Source organism: Delphinapterus leucas, chromosome 3 (genome assembly GCF_059928025.1).
Source record: "Delphinapterus leucas isolate spDelLeu-1000000601 "Yukka" chromosome 3, BTC_Dleu_Yukka2, whole genome shotgun sequence".
NCBI classification, from domain to species: domain Eukaryota; kingdom Metazoa; phylum Chordata; class Mammalia; order Artiodactyla; family Monodontidae; genus Delphinapterus; species Delphinapterus leucas.
This window is the reverse complement of record NC_143131.1, coordinates 87,038,179-87,051,010: the sequence shown is the minus strand read 5'-3', so window position 1 is coordinate 87,051,010 and position 12,832 is coordinate 87,038,179. Positions and strand designations below refer to the sequence as shown.

At 33.9% G+C, this 12,832-nt stretch overlaps 1 pseudogene; it reads right to left on the bottom strand.

Annotated features, from left to right (window-relative positions):
• Window positions 1–4,032: 4,032 nt before the first annotated feature.
• Window positions 4,033–7,588, bottom strand: LOC149749604 (ferritin heavy chain pseudogene; annotated as a pseudogene).
• Between the last annotated feature and the right edge of the window lie 5,244 nt (window positions 7,589–12,832).

Below are 12,832 nucleotides of genomic sequence, written 5' to 3'. Positions count from 1 at the left end.
GACAGTATTTACTTATAATGCATATTGAAATGCATTATTTGATGTACATTGATCCTTGCTCATAACAGTATCTCCTTATTTATTTTAAAAAGAACAACCATTCCTTTGTAATTCATAGTTAATGCAACACAGGGTTAATGAGCAATAATTTAGAATCACTGTTATGTAACTGAGAAAATATAAGTATCTCTCAGCTCTCCAAGACATCATAATATTTTCAATTCTACACTTAAATGACCTCACCCAAAGTGCTTTCCAAATGTGCCTATCCTGTTGGTCTGAATTGCGGGAATACCAATAAATGCTCTTTTCCTGTATATAATTTATTTTAAGCAGAGGAACTATTATAGCTGCCATCTGTTTTGGCTACTTCTCATCTTTTTTTGGCATATGAACAATGGTTTAGTGAACAAGTGAATCATGGACTTATTTAATACTCTAGACAGTGCTATAAAAACTCACTGTCACAGTGAAAATACACACAAATTATGGTTCAACAACATTTATTGGGGACCAAAGCTGCAATGGATGTTATCTTTCTCTTCTATTTGACACTCTTATTTTATTAATTCTGACCAGATAAATTGAAGTTTTTACAGTAGATTTTCTCCAAGAAATTGCCTGGTATTTAAACCTTTTAGAATTAAATCAAGGAAAAGAGGGAAGAAAAATGTAACTTATTTTGAAAAGGGTTCATAAAGCATAACTACATTATATTAAATGAAAAGATACCATCAGAACTCACAGTACTTTGATCGATTAAATTCTAAATTGTTTATATTTATTTAAATTTTAGAAAAAATTTCCTTTCATCATAATTAAAAAATTAACTAATAATATGGTATTCATTTCCTGTGGCTGCTATAATAAATTATCAAAAAACTGAGTGGCTTAAAACAAAAATTTATTTTTTCCTCCCAGTTTTGGAGGCCAGAAACCAAGGTGTCGTCAGGGCCATGATACTTCTCAAAGTTCAAGAGGAGATCCCATTCCTTGCCTCATTTAAATTTTGGTGGCTGTCACATTCACTAGTTTGTGGCTGCATTAATCCAATCTCTGCCCACTCTCTTCACAGGACCTTCTCTTCTGTCTGAGTCTTTTCCTCACCCGTCTCTTAAAAGGGTACTTTTAATTGAGCTTAGGTTCATCCAGGAAGATTTCATCTCAAGATCCTTAACGAAATTATCTGCAAAGACCCTTTTTACAAATAAGGTAATATTAACAGGTTTCAGGGATGAGGATGTGGGCATTTCTTTTGGGGGGCCACCATTCAAACTACTATAGATAGTATCTGCCAAAACTTAAATATCAGAATAGCATATGATAAACTCTCTAAGTTTAGGAGTCTAGTTTATGAAGAAGTAACAGAAAAGAGGAAAAAAAGGCCATTTCTTATAGCATGCGAACACTCCTTAGGGTCCATCTTCATTGCTCTTCCCTATAAATCATTGTTTCTGATATTCAAATCTTTATCTCTGTTTGATACTATTTGCCACTGCCCAAAGGTATGATATATCCTTATCTCACACCACTTTCTCCTCAACTGAAAGGGGTTGATCAAGTGTACCACTTGAGGCTTACCAACTGGGGGATTTCCCCCTAACGCTGTTTTTTTTGTTTGTTTATTTGTTTTTTGTTTTCTTTTTAAGGGCTGCACTTGATTAGAACTGCTGTGCCAAAGCTGTGCTTGGTGCTTGTTCATGTACCCATAGACCAAGTCAAGCACTTTTAAAAATTCTAATTGCTGTCCATAGGGAATTTCCCGTGTTGCTATGGCTGTAGTTGAGGGAAAAGTCTATTGATGCCTTTCTTAAAGTTCAAATTTAGGAATAAAAGGAACCAAAAGTTTTATTGTTTGGGCCTAATTATGAAGTTTGTGCTGGAATATTTGGTGAAATTAAAGCTATTTTTTTAAAAACAGCAAACATAATTTAATGATACAAATAATATCCTGGCAGGTTTTTTTTTTTTTTTTGCTTTCATGTCCTTTAAATAGTGCAAAAAATGGAAGAGAAGGAAACATACTGCAATTTATAATTTAATAAGTTTGACCAAGAATCAATGGTAGACTTATGGAAGTAATTTACAGCTGGATTTGGAATTCTCCACCCTTATTTCTGGGGATATTTGGATGCATGGATTTAACTCTTAGCTAAGATAAGGGTATTGGAGTTGATGATGTGCTACTTCAAGTCCAAAACTCACCTGGTAACCCCAAGGGACAACTGGTTTATTGATGGTTTCCGGGTGGAAAACAGGATTAAAAGGCAGTAAGATCATGCTGGGAATATCTGCCTTGAGCAGATTACTAGAAGACCTTGCCATCTAATCTTTTTTATACTTCATAATTTTTGTGACCTGTTGAAGAAATCTGCTGCCTTCCAAGATTGTAAAAATACTCTTCTATGTTTTCATGTAGAAGATGTATTGTTTTACTTTTGAAATGCATATCACTTCATCTGGAATTCATTTTTGGGTAGTGTGAAATAAAGGCAAAGTTTCCCATATGGATACCAAATTTTCACAGAATTCTTTATTGTAAAGCCTACCTGTTCTGCAAAGCGCTATAGGGTCACTGTTTAATAAGTCCAGTGAAATATATCTGTGGGACTGTTTCTGCACTCTTTATTGTATTCCATTATTCTGTTTTATTTTCATTCACAGTATCTTAATTAATGTAACTTTATAATAGATCAGTAGGTAGTGAAAGTTTCCAGCTCTTTTTAAAATCAATATTGTCTAGATTTTTCCTATATTATTGCATTGCCATGTATACTTTTTAAGTTGACATATAATTGACATGTAACATTGTTAGTTTCAGATGTACAACAAAATGATACAATATTTGTGTATATTGTCACATAATCACAAAAATCTAGTTAACATCCATCATCATGCATAGTTATAAATTTTTTTCTTGTAATAAGAACTAAGGTCTTTCAAATATCTAATACAGTATTAACTATAGTTACATGGTATACATTATATTCCCATGACATTTATTTTACAACTGGAAGTTTTGTCTTTTAACCATTTTTATTCATTTTGCCCACCCCCACTCTCCCACGCCCTCACCCCCCAACCCCGGCAACCATCAATCTGTTCTCTGTATCTGTAAGAACATTTTTTGTTTGTTCTGTACATTCCACAAGTAAGTGGAATCACTTAGAATTTGTCTTTTTCTATGACTTAACTCACTTACCATAATGCCCCCAAGTTCCTTTCACTTTGTCACAAATCGCAAGATTTATTTAAATTACTGAATAATATTCCTGTGTGTGGGATATATAAAGATACCAAATTTTTAAATATATTCATCCATCAGTGGACACTTAGGTTTCTTCCATGTTTTGGCAATTGTAAATAATGCTGCAATGAACATGTGGGTGCACATATCTTTTCAAGTTAGTATTTTTATTTTCTTTGGATAAAACCCACAAGTGAAGTTGCTGGATCATATGGTAGTTCTACTTTTAGTTGTTTTTTTTTTTTTCTTTGCGGTACGCAGGCCTCTCACTGTTGTAGCCTCTCCCGTTGTGGAGCACAGGCCCCAGAAGCGCAGGCTCAACGGCCATGGCTCACGGGCCTAGCCACTCCGTGGCATGTGGGATCTTCCCAGACCGGGGCACGAACCCGTGTCCCCTGCATTGGCAGGTGGACTCTCAACCACTGCGCCACCAGGGAAGCCCTACTTTTAGTTTTTTGAGGAACTTCCATACTGCTTTTCATAGTGGCTGCACCAATGTACGTTCCCACCAAGAGTGCAAAGCATTCCCTTTTCTCCATATCTTCACCAATGCTTGTTACCTCATATTTTTGATAATAGACATGAAGTGATATCTCATCGCAATTTTGATTGGTATTTTCCTGATGAATAGTGATGTTGAGCACTTTTTCATATACCTGTTGGCTATCTGTATGACTTCTTTGGAAAAATGTCCTTTAAGTTTGTCTTCCCATATTTACTCAGATTATTTTTGTGCTATTGACTTGTATGGCTTAATATATTTTGGATATTAACCCCTTATTAGAAATGTATTTTCTTCTAGGAGTTGTATCATTTCAGGTCTTAGACTCAATTATTTAATCCATTTGAGTTATTTTTGTGTACGGTGTAAGATAGTAGTCCAGTTTCATTCTTTCACATGTTACTGTTATTTTATGTATGCCTCATGTAATCACAAAGCAATAACCTATAGCAGAAGCATGAAAGATATAGGAGTATAAGCATAACACTTCAGTAAACTATCATATTACAAAGGAAGAGAGCAAGAAGAAAGGAACAGAGAAATTATGAAGCAACCAGAAACAATTAAAAATAGCAATAATTATGTACCTGTCGATAAACTTTAATGTAAATGGACTAAATTCAATCAAAATACATAGATCCATCTGTATGCTGCCAACAATAAACTCACTTCAGATGTTGAATGTTGTCACATGCTTTTTCTGAGTCTTTTGAGGTAATATGATTTTTTTATCCTTAATTTTGTTAACATTGTATATCACATTGATTTGTGGACATTGAACCATCCTTGCATCCATGGAATAAATTCTTCTTGATCATGGTGTATAATCCTTTTAATGTATTTTTGAATTCAGTTTGCCAATATGGTATTGAGGATTTTTGCATCTATGTTCAACAAGGATTTTGGCCTGTGATTTTCTTATCTTGTGTTGTCCTTGTCTGGTTTTGGTATCAGGGTAATCATGACCTCATAAAGTGAGCTTGGAAGTGTTTCCTAATTTATTTTTGGAAGAGTTTGAGAAGGATTGGTATTAATTCTTCTTTGAATATTTGGTAGAATTCACCAGTAAAGTCATCTAGTCATGGACTTTTTGCTGTTGTTCTTTTTTTTTTTTTTTTTTTGTGGTACGCGGGCCTCTCACTGCTGTGGCCTCTCCCGTTGCGGAGTACAGGCTCCGGACGCGCAGGCTGAGCGGCCATGGCTCATGGGCCCAGCTGCACCATGGCATGTGGGATCTTCCTGGACCGGGACACGAACCCGTGTCCCCTGCATTGGCAGGCGGACTCTCAACCACTGCGCCACCAGGGAAGCCATGTTTTTGTTCTTGTTGGGAGGTTTTTTGATTACTGATTACCTCCTTACTAGTGATTGGTCTGTTCAAATATTCTCTTCATGTTTCAGTTTTGGTAAGTTGAATGTTTCTAGGAATTTATACATTTCTTCTAGGTTATCTAATTTGTTGGTGGATAAATTTTCATAGTAGCCTCTTATATTCCTTTGTATTTCTGTGGTATCAGTTGTAACATCTCCTCTTTCATTTCTGATTTGTTTATTTGAGTCCTCTCTTTTTTCTTTGTGTATCTAGCTAAAGGTTTGTTAATTTTGTTTATTTTTTAAAGAACCAGATTTTAGTTTCATCTTTTCTATTAACGTTTTAGTCTGTATTTCATTGATTCCATTCTGATCTTCATATTTTACTTACTTCTACCAATTTTAGAGTGCATTTGTTGTTCTTTCTCTATTTCCTTGATATGTAAAGTTAGGTTGTTTATTTTAGATCTTTGTTTCTTGGTGCAGAAATTTATCCCTATGAACTTTCCTCTTCAAACTGCTCTTGCTACATCCCATAAGGTTAGGTAGGTTGTATTTCCATTTTCATTTGTCTCAAGGTAATTTTGTATTTCTCTTTTAGTTTCTTTGAGCCATTGTGTGTATGATAGCATGCAGTTCAATCTCCATATATTTGTGAATTTTCTGGTTTTCTTTATTTTATACAGTGGGTGGTCAAAAAAATGATTGATATGATTTCATCTTAAGTGTATTAAGACTTCTTTTCTGACCAACATATGATCAGTCCTGGGAATACTTCATATGTGCTTGAGTAGAATATGTATTCTGTTGCATTTTGGTAGAATGTTATATATATATTTCTGTTAAATCCACCTGTACTACCACGTTGTTTAAAGTCAATGTTTCCTTACTGATTTTCTGTATAGGTCCTCTATCCACTGATGTTAATGGGGAATAAAAGCCCCCTACTATTATTGTATTGCTGTCTACTTCATCCTTTACATATGTTCATACTTTGTATGTCTAGGTATTTCTATACTGAGTGCATCAATACTTAAACAATGTTATATTCTCTTGTTTGATTGACCCCTTTATCATTATGTGATGATCTTTGTCTCTTATGAGAGTCTTTGTTTCAGTATATCTAAACAAAGTATCTAAACAAAGTATATCTAAACAAAGATATACCAGTCTTTGTCTGGTATATCTACCCCAACTTTCTTTTGGTTTCTGTTTGTATGGAATACCCTTTTCTATCCCTTCACTGTCAGTCTATGTTTGTCCTTATATCTGAAGTGAATTTCTTGTAGGCAGCAAACAGATGAGTCTAGTCTTTTGATTGGAGAATTTAGTCCATTTACATTGAAGTTTATTGATAGGTATGTTACTATCGTCATTTTGTTGTTTTGTGTTGTTTTATAATTCCTCTGTTTCTTTTTTCTCTTTCTTTGTGATTTGATTATTTTCTTAATTGGTATTCATAGACTCCATCTTTTGTGTGTCCTCTCTAGATTTTTGCTTTGTGGTTAACAAGAGGCTTTCATAAAATAACTTACTTTATAGCAATCTATTTTAAGTTGCTAACAACTTAACTTTGAACGTATTCTAAAACCCAGCATTTTTAGAATTGCCATATCTTTAAAACCAGCTTGTCAGAATCTTTCTTATAAACAACATGTTATTTTGATTATAAGGAGACAACTCTATACAGAATTAATATCTTTATAATATTGAGTCTTTCAATCCATTAACATTCCCTATCCCTCCATTTATCTAGTTCTCTTTTTTTTGGGGGGGTACCAAATTACTTTATTTGAAGGAATGGTACTAAGGAAAGGACTTGTAGATGTTTTGGTACAACTCACAGAAAAGGTAAAGGTAACCCAAACATGCATGCACTGCCTTGGTGACCAGGGAAGTCACCCCTGTGGCTACGGGAAGCGAGCCTGAGGCTTAGCTCTCATTATCACTATTTCCCAGGGTGTGCTTATCAAAGAGATACCGTGCCATGCCAGATTCGGGGGCCCCATCGTGCGCAAATTGGTTACATGTCACCCAATTCTTTAATGGATTTCATCTGCTCATTCAGATAATGAGTCTCAATGAAGTCACACAAATGGGGGTCGTTTTTCTCAGTGGCCAGTTTGTGCAGTTCCAGTAGTGACTGATTCATACTTTTTTCCAAGTGTAGCACACATTCCATTGCATTCAGCCCATTCTTCCAGTCATCACAGTCTGGTTTCTTGATATCCTGAAGGAAGATTCAGCCACCCTGTTGGTTCTGCAGCTCCATCAGTTTCTCAGCATGTTCCCTCTCCTCACAAGATTGGTGAAGAGAGTATTTGGCAAAGTTCTTCAAAGCCACATCATCGAGGTCAAAATAGTACGACATGGACAGGTAGACATAGGAGGTGTAGAGCTCCAGGTTGATCTGGCGGTTGATGGTGTTCTCCGAGTCCTGGTGGTAGTTCTGGCACACCTGCGAGGGGGACACGGTCGTCATGGCGGGCGGCTGAGGTGAAGTGGTGGCAGTGGCTGCATGGCGCTGTAACGGCAGTGGGGACCTTGGGGCAGTCAGAGGGCACTGTGAGGTGGTGGCGAGGGCTGGCTCTGAGCGTCTGGCCAGAGCGGGGGACGAGCGCCGGGTTCCGTCCAGGCACTGTTGAAGCAGGAAACCATGGCTACTCTCCACGAGGACTGTCTAGTTCTCTTTTTAATACTTCTTAACTTAGAATAACTACAAAACATTGTTCTGTACATCATGTTTTCTTAGCTTGATATTTTATTTTTGTATGCTATTAAATGGTATCATTTTATATTCAAAACTTTTGTAGTCATATAGAAGTATAAATATATCTAGATAGCTAACAAGATAAGTATATAGATAGGCATACATATAAATACTTGTATACACCAAGCTTTTTTATTTACAAAATTGTCATTTATAAACAGCAAATTATTATTTTTTTCTTGCCTTGTTTTACTGACAATATATCCAACACAATCTTGGTGTGTTTTATTGAGTATACCTTTTTTACTCTGGATTTCAGAAAGATTTCAGTACTTTATTCTTTACTGAATCTGTTTTTGCTCTTGTTTTTGTTTGTTTTTTAAGTGAACATTCTTTATGAGATTAAGATAAATCTTCCAAATTTTCTTAGCATCTTTGAATGTTTGTGAATTATATTAAATGATATTTTTGCAACTACATATACACTTTTCAATAGATACCATATGTATGTTTTTCTACCTTATTAATATGGTGAATTACATTGCTTGATGTTTCTGTATTGTGTTTCTTGGAAGCAAATTATGTTGAGATATATTTATTTTAGTTAAGTAGATAGATGATAGGTGGGTAGATAAAGATAGATTTGATATGTTAATATTGTGTTTTGAAATTTTACATCTATATTTATGTGAAAGGTTAGCCTATAATTTTCTTATTTTGTAATATCATTGTCCAGTAACTGTTATATTGTACACATAGAAAACTTTGCTGAGTAGTTTGTGTATAATCAGTATTATTTCTTCCTTAACTGTCTGGAAATTATGTAGGTGACACCAACTTGACCTGGTAATCTCATTGAGTAAATTTTGGTACACATTCTGATATATTTATTAAATATAGTAATATTCTGTTTGTCAGTTTTGGTAAATTGTGTTTTCCTAAAATATTGTTAAATTCATCTGAAATACAAAATATTTGGTGTAAAGTTTATCATAATTATTTTTATTTTCCTTTTTATTAATGCCCATAAAATTAGTAGTTTTCATGCATGTTTTCTCTTTTTTGCTTGATTAATTTTGTTTTTTGTTTTATAAATTAGCTTTTAAGAATAACTAAAGTGCCTTTGTTGATTTTCTTTATGGTATGCTTGTTTTTTTATTTCATTGAATCCTACTTCCACATTTTTATTGTTCCTTTTTAATTAAAATAAAGATGAAAGTCAATGAGAATACGATAAATCAACTTGGAAGAATGCTGTGAAACAAAACTAAACATTTATGTAATGAATATGAATCATATGACTTTCTAATTTTAGTCCAGATGTAGTATTGTTTTCACAAGTTTACAAATGATAAGAATTAGAGAAAACTTAAGTAAATTAACTGTAGGTTGCAGAGATAGGGTTGGAGGTGAAACTAGCATTTAAATCAAGGTTTTCCAGAATTGAAAGTCCATTATTGTCTCATATTACTATACTGCTCTGGCAAATGTTCTGTGAAGTTACACTTATAGATCTTGAATATGTGTCCAGAGTTTGTCTACCATCTATCATTTGACCCTTTGCTTTCAATAGCTAAAATTTCACACCTTATCCTCCTCACATATTTTTTGTATATTGCAATATTCCTTCTTTTCTTTCCTTTTCCTCCTTTTTCTCAAACAATTTTATTTTTATTTCCTTCCTTAGTTTTCAGCCAAATGTGTAACTCCAGACTATAAATGCATAGCAATAAGATAGAATATATTTTGAAAACCATTCTTCCATTTCTTCTTTTTTTTTTAATGCACCTGGATTAGCTTAGCCAAAGTTTGTGGGTTTATTTGCTCAATTAATGGCCGCTGACTGATGGACTGTCTGAAAAACACCCTATTGTTCCTAAATTAGTTGTAGCAAATAAATATGTTTCTCAGTCATTATTTGGAAAACATCTGCATTGGTAAGCAGCTTTTGCTACAGTAACAGATTCTTGACTATAAATGACCTAAATAAGTGAGTATATTTTTATATAACAAGTTTGAGGGCTGCTAGTATTGGTTTAGTGGTTTAAAGATGTCAAAGACAATATCTCTTTGATTCCCTTGACTTTTCTCCCATGTCTGCAAGGTGGCTGCTCAAGAGCCAAGTCTTTTGTTAACATTCAAAACAAGAAGGCAAAGGCAATCAGATGTGAAGGGAGTGGTAGATGGTAGTTACAGTTGTCACTGACTTATGAAATAGTTAGCTAAGGAATAGGTCAGGAAGGGATTAGAGACCCTGCAAGGAGAGGAATATGGGACAACTATTGGAAGGAATGAGCCTTGGGGTAGAAAATAAATGATTAGTAGAAATTCTAAGCAATGGTCAGGGTCTGTGAATTCTTGCTTTTTATCTGGATTGTTATAGGTTTATGAGAAAAACAAAGTTTATTAAAAATATGCATGGAGGATTACAAAGTCAAAATGTAACTTAGGACTCTTGTTTATAACTGATATAAACCCAAATCAAAATCAAATAAATAAGTAAAGAAATCTCTGGCTTTCATAACAGAACATTTCAGTAGTAGAGCTATTTCCAAGCATAAATTATCTCATGTACTAAAGATTACATAAGAGGTATATTTGTAACTCAGTGCTGATTTTCTCCATGTTGGCTTCATTTTAAGGAGGTTACTCCTGGGTGAGACAAAATGGCTTGATTCTACTGATTAGGCAAACCTAGATGAAAGAGAGTGCTTCATTCATTATAGTTTCAACCCAGGTGTTGGGATTTGAGTTTCTCTGATTTGGTCTGAATCAGAGCAAATAATCAACTTTATAATCAACTTTAAATCATTTATTGTGGCCAGGAACATCCAGAGGTATGGTCACCCATCTACAATTATAAAGACTGAGATTGGGAATAATTACTTCCCACAAGGAAATTCAATGGAAATTGATGTTAAAATAATAGATACTTATGGCCAAGTGAACTGGTTCAAGTTAAGTTGTCTGTAAAATGTGGAAATTTAAAAATCACCATGGTTTGGTTTTGGGGTCCTAAGAACTGTATAAGTAAAAGAAGAGGGGTTTTTTTGGTGCAGATTTGCTTCAATGAGAACTATTAGAGTAGATATCCAAAGATAATAATAGAGCAGAAAAATCCAGATGAGAAAACCTAATGGGGAGTAATATGAGAAAATTGGGTAGGGTACAGATGCTGAAGGTGTAATTTCACAAAGAGTGCAAATTAATGGTAAATTGAGAGAGAGGAAAATAAAACCTTAGAGATATAGATTAAGACAGTGTGTTCAAAGGGAATAGAAATTTTTAAGATGCCAGTGACTAGGACAGTGGCTGGTACCAGACAAATATTTGTTGAATTTATGCAGGTAAAATAGAACATTATAAAATCCAGGGATAATTGTGTTAGCAGTTAAGTACTTTGAAAAGATGATGTATGATGATGTATTCAAACAATAATAGATCATAGTTTCAGTGTATTTGACAGGTGGAGAAAGGAGCTCTACCTAAATTCATGGCTGCTACTGGAGTTAAATAAGGAAAGCATAAGGAAGATGAATATGAAAACTACAGCAAAATTTCTTCAGAATGGGTCAAAACCAAGGTCACTTTGTAAAAATGGATTTTCTGGAAAAATGGAAATTGGCAATATCCCTTAATACTCTCATTGAAAGAAAATCTCATTTTATTAGAGTAATGGTAGGTAATAAAACATGACTTCCCTCTTTTCCCATTTATTAATGAATTAGAATGTGCAAAATCCTGGTAATAATTGACATAAAAAGGCTCATAAGCATCATTAATGTCTTCCTTACCAGCATTTTAATTTTACAAAACCAGCATTTTTGTTAAAATTATAGTACATTAAAAGGAGTTTTATCCTACTATTTGCTAAAGAGGCATGATGACAGTTTTTAAGAAGATAAGCATGGGTGGTGGAGAAGGCAGTTCAGAATTTGGCCTACACCATGTGAGAATTTTTTCTTAGACTAAAGATGTAAAATGAGATCAACTAAATATTTTTGGTTTGAGAAAAACATGATAATTTTCAAGTTTTATATATTTAATTTCCAAGGATTTTTATTTGAAACTTTGAATAGTTAAAATCATTAGAAAAAAAAGCATGAATCAAAATCTAAAATGTAGGATAGGCTTTGAAACATTGGAGAAAGTGCTAAATTTGGCAAATAATAACATATAGCTTTATCATCTACTGCTTGATCCTCCAGTGGATAATTAAGTTCCCTCTCCAAACAATTTGTCCTAAGTGTACATAATAATATCACTAATTAAAATGTCCCATTAATGTCTTCATTCTATTTCATAGCTCAGTTAATTTTCTAGGCAGGTGAACTAATACATGCCTATTATTAGCTTACATTTTGAATCATATCCAATGGTAATTCATAATCATTCTATGCCACTTCCAGTTTTGAACTAACTCCATATGCTGAAGACTTAAAAATACTCTCCCACTCTTTGCTTCTTTTTTATTACAAATTTTGTAACTTTGCCAGATACAGTCTTAGGTGCTTAGACCTTATGACAGCTTTTATTTATATATACTTAGATTAGAAAATACTGTATCTTCCATTTCAACTGTCTTCAGTTCATGTATATTATGAAATGAATTTACAGACATTTTATTCAGTTATTTGAATTTTATGTAAGGTTAATTTAACCTGCTAGTATCTATGACTGAAAAAAAAAATGATGGCAAGTCTATAGGGTACTGGGTTCACAAGATCTAATCTGTGGGGTAGGAAAAGGAAGGGGAAGATGACCACCGACAGGTAACAAAGAAGGCCTGAGATAAACTGTATTCAGGTTTGTCTTGCCCTTAACTTGTCTCCCACTGATAGATTTAAGCCTTATATGCATGCCAATATATTACTAATTTAAAATTTTTTCTAATAACTTGTTTTTAAATTAAAAAAATTTAAGGTCTTAAGAGATATTAGTATAATTTGGGGGGAATATCTAGCCTTCTACAAGACAGTAAATACTGAGTCATTAACTTCCATGTGGGGACTGGTTATGGACTTTAGTAACAATGATTCTGAGATGAGGGAGGCATACGATG